At 37.5% G+C, this 9,557-nt stretch overlaps 1 pseudogene; it reads right to left on the minus strand.

Moving 5' to 3' along the window:
- Positions 1-1,766: 1,766 nt before the first annotated feature.
- On the minus strand, positions 1,767-5,418 carry LOC143897993 (uncharacterized; annotated as a pseudogene).
- Positions 5,419-9,557: the final 4,139 nt, after the last annotated feature.

The raw sequence follows: 9,557 nt of genomic DNA on the forward strand, positions 1-9,557 counted from the left end.
TAAATAATTCACTGCAAAAGCTATATCAGGTCGTGTGGCATTCGCCAGATACATCAAGCTTCCTATTGCTTCTCTATAAGGTACTCTTATAATTTCCTTTCCAGTGTTCTTTTCTTCTAATTTACTCGTTTTGTTTTTGTTGCTCATCCTTCTGGTTACCATAGGAGTACTCTGAGGCTTGCATTCATTCATATGGAACTTTTCCAGTACGCTCTCAGTATATAGCATCTGATGAATATTCATATATCTTTCGTCTTTGTTTCGTTCTATTGTTATTCCCAGAAAATTCTTAAGTTCTCCAAGATTCTTCGTCTCAAAGATTTTACTTAACATCTCTATGATTTCCTCTAATTTCTTCAGATCATTGCTTGCAACTAACATGTCATCTACATAAAGTAATATGATTACTATTTTGCCTTCTTTCCTCTACGTGAACAGGCATGGCTCATGTAGATCATTCTCTAATCCAAGTTTCTTAGCCTCTTCTGAAAATCTCTTATTCCATCTTTTTGGACTTATCTTCAATCCATACAAAGCTCTATTTAATTTACACACCTTAGTCTTCTTGGTGTTTTCATCCACTTCTACTCCGTCTGGAATTTCCATATATATTTCTTCTTCTATGGTTCCATTCAGGAATGCAGTTTTCACATCTAGTTGGCAGGTATATAAATTATACTTGTTTATTATTGCCAATATGGATCTAACCAAAGACCATCTTGAAACCGGTGCATATGTCTCTTTCAGATCATATACATGTTTGTCTTTACATCCTTTCATCACCAGTCTTGCTTTATATCTGGTTGATCCAATTGCTTCTAATTTCCTCTTAAATACCCATCTTGAATTTATAATGTTAGCTCGTTTACCATCCATCATCTCTGTCGGTCTATCAACAAGCGTCCATACTTGATTGGTTTCCATAGACTCAAGTTCTTCTATTACAGCACTTTTCTAGTTTTCTTTTTCGCTGCCTGTCATCGCTTCTTCATATGTTGAGGGCTCTGTATGTAATGATGCCATAAGACATCGACTCAATTCATCTTCATTCTCTATATTCTGTTGAATATTTTTCACAGTAGTATAATTAGCAAAGCTAATATCTTCTATTATTCTCCGCACATCAGTGTCTCCATTATCTTCTAATTTTCTTTTGGTTTTTGTTCGAGAACGAGCTCGATCGTTTATTTCTCTTTCGTTTCGTCGCGCAAACGACGCTTCGAGAAGCGTGCTTCTCGCGTGATCATCGCATGGCCCTATTCTTCGGTTGCCGTGATGGGCGGTCCTTTACTTGTTTTTCGTACAGCCAGCGACGATCAGGCAAGAGCGTTACCGTTCGGAGCAGCGCGACGCGTAGTCAGTCGGCGTATCGAAATCATCGGGCAAGCTCGTCGTTTAAGCGCATCCCGAAAACTTTGGTGATCGTGCAGTGTTCTCCGGCGTGTATTCTCAGCGAATTATAAAACGACCCTCACTCTCCGTCAGAATTTCACTGCGAAACACGGGACTTAGTCATCGCTATTGCTTCTGCGGAAAAACGAATAAAATTATTCGAGGAACCCGACGGCTTGCCCGCGAATCAAGTGGGATTCCACACCGCGAGTGACGTCACGCGCTAAAGTGACCGCTCGTTCGACTCGAGATTGTCAAAATTCTCATGCAAGAGATTTGTGAGACTAATAAATAGTGCTGTTTGACAAGTTTATCTAACTCTGATCTTATTTGTGACTGCCTACTCCGATCCTCTAGCGATTCTCATAATCGCGTCACGCGCACTCCGGGCTCAGCGCTGGGCCATTCCGGCGAATCGCCTGGCGAGTGCAATTGATATCTCGAGACAATTGCGACTCGCGCGCTTTCTCAACAGTTTTACTTCTAGTCATTGGAGTATCACTTTCCTTTCGTTCGACCTTCTGTTTCTGTTCTTCTAATTGGGTTGTTTGTTTTCTCGGTCTTCCTCTTTTTCTTTTCTCAGGAATCTCTAATTTTTGTTTTTCCTTTTTCTCATCTTCTACGAATTCTTTCATCCAATTTTTGTCTGAGTCTTTTTCTTCTTCTGTTTGACTATTTTGATATACATTTTTATATGTTATCTTTTCATTAAATCGAATGTGTCGGGACTCTATGAATTTTTTTGTACTTGGATGCCAGAGTATATATCCAGTGTCGGTATATCCCACCGACATACCTCTAATAGCTCTCTTATCGAATTTCGACGTAGGCTTTGGTACTCTTGCATATCTAATGCATCCGAATCTCTTTATTTGTTCAAAGTGACAACTCGTTTCTGGTGAAAACTTCTTCAACGGGATCTCGTATTTTATAGTTTTGTGTGGAGATCTGTTGTACGCATGCACAGCAGCGTCAACTGCCAACTCCCACATATTTTTTGGTAATCCCGAGTTGAACATATATGTTCTTACTTTCTCTTGCAATGTTCTGTTGAACCTTTCTGCAACTCCATTATGTTCTGGAGTGTACGGTGGCGCAAATATGGCTTCTATCTTTTCTCTTATTAATACCTCTTTATAAGCACCTCCCGTGAATTCCTTGCCTTGATCTGACTTCACGTAGCATAGCTTTTCCTCTTTTCCTAGTAGATTTCTGGCGGATATTAGATATTTCTCTAGAGCTTCTCCCGATTCATCTTTTGTCTTCAGAGAGTAGGCTTTTGCTAATCTAGAATAGTCGTCTATGAAAGTGATTATAAACCTCTTTTGTCCTGGATAGGATGTAGGTTTTATTGGACCCATGATGTCCGTATGTATTACCTGTAGTGGTCTCTGTGCTCTATCTCTGTTTTCTTTAAACGGCAATTTTGCCATCTTTGCCATTATACATACTTCACACTCTAATATGGAGTTATCAAACTTCACATTCTCTAATCTCTTTTCTACTTTTTGTAATTGTTTTAGGTAGTTTAACGATGCATGACCTAATCTAACATGCCATAACATTGCCTCATTTATTTTCTCTAGTTTCTTTACTTTTTCAATTACTGAGCTTTCACACATTTTTTCTATACTTTCTATTGCTTGTATATCCTCTAACTTAATGACTTGTTCGAGTTCAGCATTATTGTATTCTATATTTTTGTTTTTGTTCACATTTGTGAGTTCTCCTTCATTCTCTCTCCTAATCGCAGAGCCAACATTGTTTTTTTCGTTTAATTCTCCCTCCGAAATTGATAACTCATTGCTCTGTATGTTTGCCTGCGATTGTTCAGGAAGCTCACTATGTGAAACAATTTCTGCTCTACATCTGTACACAACACATTCTGCATTTTCATTATCCTCTATATTATTGTTTTTAACCTCAAATTGTATAATCCAATTTGGTTTCTCATAAACTCCTTCAAAAAGTATTTTATTTGTCAGTTTATTGTGAACTTTAAACACTTTATCATCTAAATAAATGCTGAACCCTGCATCAGCCAACTTTCTTAGAGACAACAGATTTTCGGATACTTTCTTTGTTGCAATTACATTTGTTAATTTAATGACTCTCTTTTCTTTTTCATTTGTTATTAACAAAAGATCTCCTTTACCATCTATTGAAATGTCTGCAAGCTCATTTTTATTCGCGCATTTAATAACTCTATTTTTACATTTTTCGAAATTGGACAGAATAATATTCTTATTTACAATATGATTCGTTGCACCCGAATCTACAATGAAATTGATTAACTCTTTCAAATTTTTTCTATCTTCTATTAATTTAATCATGCGTAATTTACCTTCTTCTGATTATCTTCTTTTGCTGTTTTCGTCGGTATATGTTTCTTGGCTGGTTGTATCTTGGTTATTTTCCCTCTGTTGTCTACTCTTTTTGTGCCTTTTTGCACAAATATACCCTTTTTGTTTATATTTTTATTAACGGTTTTATTTAAATACCTCTTTCCTCTAAATTTGTTCGCCTGGGCTCCAGCATTAGGACAGCTGTCACCCTTGTGTCCTCTGACTTCCTGACAGTAGTAACAAAACCAGGCCCCTAGTGCTGCCAACGGGCAGTCTTTTGCCATGTGGCCCATCTTGTTACACCTGTAGCACTTTATTTCCTCTACGGCCGTCCTCTGCACCCTGATTTCGGGTTTCTCGGTTTTCTCTAATTTTTCGCCCTTCTTCTCTGCCTCTAACTGCATCATAAAAGACTTTATTTCATCTATTGTCATTTCTTTAAGATTCGATTGTCTTCTAATCAAATCTACATTTCTCAGTTCTGGTACATTAACTGACACAGCCTGATAAAATGCAGATCTAATTTCTTGTTCTGCGAGAGGTACCGCATCTTCGCATGATTCATATTCTCTAATTATTGAATCGAAGCGTTCGCAAAAATCACTTACTTTTTCGTCTTTTCTCATTTTAATTTGATAGAGTCTAGTTCGTACCAATGCATGAGTAACGTTTACTTCACTCTTTTTATAACCTCTTAATTTCTTCAAAATTTCTTTTGGATCTTTCTCATGTAAAATCTTTTTATGATAATTTTCATCTAAATGATTGATTATTATATCTCTAACTAGACTTTTTCTCTTAGCAACTCTTAATTCGGAAAAATTTTCTGGACTTTCAATGTTTGAATCTATTACATCTAATAAATCGTTATTCATTACGTCGGATTTTAAATAATCCATCCAAAGATCAAAATTGGATTTTTGCGTCAGCTTCTAATTCTCTTCTAATATGCAACCTTTGACTGCTTAGTTCTGCTTCTATAGTGCGTTTAATTGTCTCTAAACTTCTATCTTTTTCAGCGGAACAAACTCTTGCTTCATCTAATTTTCTCTTTCTAGACTCTACTTCTAATTCTTTAACCATTGTTATATTATTCTGTACTGAACTTTGCGTATTTTTATCCGTTACCTCTAAACGTCTAAGTTTAACTCTTTCTTTCTCTAAGTTTAAACGGGAGATTTCCACCATATTCTCCATCATCTCGGTGGCCTTTGTCATTATTTTGTCCAGCATCTGCATCGAATTGTCCATTTTTGCGACCAATTTTTCTTGCCTTTCATATAACATTTTAGTTCCAATTGGCAGTACTGGACGGTTCTCTTCCCATGCTCTGGTCACATCTATATTCTCTCTGACTTTAGGCAATTTTTTTTCCGGATTGCACTTCTTCTTTCTGTCTCCTTCTTTTTATCTTTTTCTTCTATACGGAATTTTAAAATTACTATTTTTATTTTCTCTGAATGCATGTATATCTTATTCTTTTAAACTACTTTATTTTCAAAAAAAAAACTCTCTTTCTTTCTATTACCGTGATGATGCTACTATCGCTGTCGTAATCGAGCAGCGCATCTTGGCCTTCTTCCTCCACCGGAAGATTCTCCGTCTCTTTTTCCATCTATATCGGGATTTAAATATCAATTGAACATTAGCATTCCTCTTTTGACAAGATAAACCAACATTCTTATTGACATAAATTTAATTTTTATCACCAAACTTTTTTCAGCGATAAAAATAAAAACACAATGCTTATGAGGCTATATAGAACGCACTGCAATTCACAACAGCCCCAAAGCGAGAAACCACGCGCCTCTGCTGGGCTATCCGTGCGCGCACACCACTCTCCGTTGCGATCTCCAGCACTGCTGAAAAGATCTATGGGAGCTCGGGTTGATCACGCACACGCACGGGGCCCATACAAATTTACGCGGCCTCCCTGTACAGTAATCAAGCTACACCGCACAGCAAGTCATGCTCAATTACCGACCCAATACATATCGATTTAAAAAAAAATAAACTCATGTAGAGTCATATAGAGTTTTTATACATACGCATACACATACATATACATGTATCGCAATCTAGCCATCTAGCATACGCATACAGGCATACATTTACATGTATCGTAATCTAGCCATCTAGCATACGCATACATTTACATGTATCGTAATCTAGCCATCTAGCATCGATGCCATGTTATTAGTCGAAATCGATTATGTGTTTGTGCGCGCCCATCAACAAGTTCCGCGCGCCAAAAACAATGACTCTCACCGTTTACGATCGGACTTTCGCGCGCCAAAAACAATGACTCTCGCCGTCTACGATCGGACTTCCGCGCGTCAAAAACAATGACTCTCGCCGTTCACGCTCGGACTTGCACGCGCACGTCGCCGACTTGCCACCAAGCGGCATCTTTCTATCTCTTTTTATTGTACATATTCTCTTTTAATTTCATCTTTCTCTACTTCTATCAAGAGGCAAATAGAGTTTGTCTTCTTCTAACTTCTAACAGCATTTCTCGAACGTTCTTATTAGCTGGGAATCTCTACTTCTATATTATACTTTATCTCTATCTTTCAAAAAGAGCAGAAATCTGCCTTCTTCTATCCTCTTCTAACAATCTATATCGAACGTTCTTATTAGCTGGGATTTCTTTTCGTATTGCTCGTCAGCATCGAGAGATGTCATTTACTTACCCTCTAATCTTCTAGTGCTCTCGTCTCTTTTTGATGCCCTTCGCCGGCGCCTCACGAACTTTTCGTCCACTTATTCACACGCGTCTTGTTCCTTGCGCAGGGACTCGTGCCCTGGGCCCCGAACCTGTAGTAATAATATCGCTTGGAACGATACGCGAGATGCGTAAAGATGGACAGGACACTGACTGTACAAGTTCTTTTTGCTATAGGAACTCTTTATTCAATTCACAAGGACAACACACAATACGTCTTGACTCAATGATGGTCAAAGCTCTTATGCACACGACACACGACCGTGACGACTGCACGCAGTCAACGACCGCACCGCACGAGTGGCGCTTAGTCCGCGCGCCACACAGGAGCTGCCCTCTCTAGAGGCGGGAGCGCATCGCTCGTTTAAAGCCCAGCTCTCAATAATAATATATTTGACAATCACAAATTTTGTGATATTATTTCTAGCCTCAGTTTAGGATTGCGTTTCAAGTCCGACAAACCGTATCGGCACGCAGTCTATAGAACTGAAATATTTAGTTATAATTATTATTAAGCATCAAGATCTGCTTTGACCGAAAAGGCATTTATTCTTATTTCTTGTATTAATTTTCTTAATAACTTCTACATTTTTAAATATTTAAATATAATTTTAGGTGGTTCTAAACAGCATTATACAGAGTGAGTTTTATTTTTTGTGCTCAAGAAATAAACCTGTATATTATTCTTGTAAATTTTTTATTTTTCTTTGCATTTTATTAGAGATTCTTTGGCACAGTAAGATATACGGCAGGATCAAATGATCACATGGGAGCACCTACGTTTCTCCAAATTTACAAGATATTAAGCGTCTTCAGTGTGATTAAACCACCACAATATGGAAATTGTACAGTCCTAGATTCAAATAATAAAACTGCAATTACGATCTCAGACATTAAAGACTTATACTATAGTTAACATGAAAAAGAAACAACAATAAAGAAGTTGAAAGAGAAATTGGATAACGCTGTTGAAATTGAAAATAATGAAGTTCAACTTCAACATTTTACAGATCAAAATTATGATCAACCTGAAGTCCCGGATTGTGTCATATATTATATTACTGGATATTTGTCTAAACACATTTTGAAATTTATAAAATGTGAAAATTGTAAAAATTTATTTATAAATCCTGGACAACAAAATTCCTTCACAAAAACCTTATTAATAAATATTAAAAAAAAGGGCAGATATATTGGATCCAAATGAAAATATATATTATATTATATTTTAAAATATGTGGAACATTTATTTTCTAAATATTGTCATTATAGTGATGTATATGATTTAGTTATAAAAGATATATATACACCCAACTTGATATTTTCATGTGAGGAACATGGTGATAAGATGTTGGCACAAATTATAGAATTTTAATTATTATTTCGTATGCGAGGCTATGCTAATAAGATTAATCAGGAAAAAAAACAAGTCAAAAAATAAAGATGCAAAATTTTATAAAACATAAAACATATATACTTATTTTACACTACTTATTTTATATTTTTTACTTTCTTATCCTTTCTTATATATACCTATCTTATATCATTAAAAACATAATTCTAATACAAAAATTAACCACGTGCATTATAAAATTTCATTTATAAAAAAACTAATAAATATTTGTAAATTAATGGTTAAAGCAGCTTGAAAGTAAATTGTCACTTGGAAAGCAACATAACATTATTCACTTTTTTAACGAAAAAAGTCTATTTTATATATCATTGAACTCGAAAATTATGTGCAAAACAGTTTCTCGTACTTCCTGTAAATTTTATAAAAGCGAGATGTCATGTTGATTTTTAAACGACGATATAGGCGAGTCAGGACGATCGGGGCGTCAGGAGCTGTAAGCACATATATAACATATATATATATATATATATATATGTATATATATATATATATATCGTCGTTGGATGAATGTCGCCAGCGCCACCGTGACACTTAAGCGGACACGATGAACTACAAGTTGCAGGGGGCTTAGGCCATTAGAGCTAGTATAGCCTTATGGATATACAGGGCGGTGCTGTTGCCGAGATTGCTCTATGCGTCTGTGATCTGGTGGCCCAGGACGAGGAAAGTGGACTCAAAGAACTTTCTGCAAAGCTTACAAGATAGTTACCTAAGGGCTGCAGTAGGGGCTATAAAAACCACACCCACGGAGGCGCTAGAAATTGCACTCTGTGTGCCTCCACTGGACCTTGCCGTGGTAAATGCAGCCAGGAACATAGCATACAGACTGAAGTGTCAGGGAGAATGGAGGAACACAGGTCTGGGACACACAAGACTCAGCCTCCTCCAGAAACACCCTTTTACTCTAAAACGGGACAGAACCTTAAAGAGATACCAGTTGGTAAAACCTTTCAAGATACGAATACCAACTAGAAAAGAATGGACGGACCCGAAAAGAGCCAGGAATCCCAATCTATGGTTCACTGATGGGTCGGGCATCAATGACCGCTTTGGAGCGGAATTTTACGGGCCGAAGGATGACCATAGGGAGTATTCCTGTGGGAAGCTACTCAACAGTCTTTACGGCTGAGATGCTAGCTATCCTGAAGTGCACGGAACACCTCCTAACCAACAAAATAAGAGGAAGGGAGATAAATATCTGCTCGGATGGCAGGGCAGCTATACTAGCGCTAGCAAAAGCAACTATCGAATCAGCACTGGTTTAGGATTGCATGCTGGCATTAGAGAGACTAAATGGACCTAATAAGGCCACCTTGGTATGGGTGTCTAAGCATAAAGAAATACCCGGCAACGAAACCGCAGATATACTGACTAAGAAGGGAGCAAATGAAGCATCATCTAACCAGGTGGCGGGAACACCCTTCGCAACAGGAAAGTAAGTCATTAAAAGCTGTCTGAAAAGGGAGCACTTGATTAGGTGGGAAACTTTAAAAACCTGCCGCCAGGCCAGGATTGTGATAAAAAACAGCAGACCAGATAGAGCTAAAGAACTACTGGCGCTAAATAAACAAAAACTTAGAGTGGCGATAGGGCTGCTCACGGGCAACTCCGCCTTACTTAGAGCTCATTTATTCAATTTCGGACTTGCGGAACAAAAAGAGTGCCGCCTATGTGGGGACGA

Source organism: Temnothorax americanus, unplaced genomic scaffold (assembly GCF_048541705.1).
Source record: "Temnothorax americanus isolate GAGA-0224 unplaced genomic scaffold, ASM4854170v1 Scaffold217, whole genome shotgun sequence".
In the NCBI taxonomy this organism is placed as follows: domain Eukaryota; kingdom Metazoa; phylum Arthropoda; class Insecta; order Hymenoptera; family Formicidae; genus Temnothorax; species Temnothorax americanus.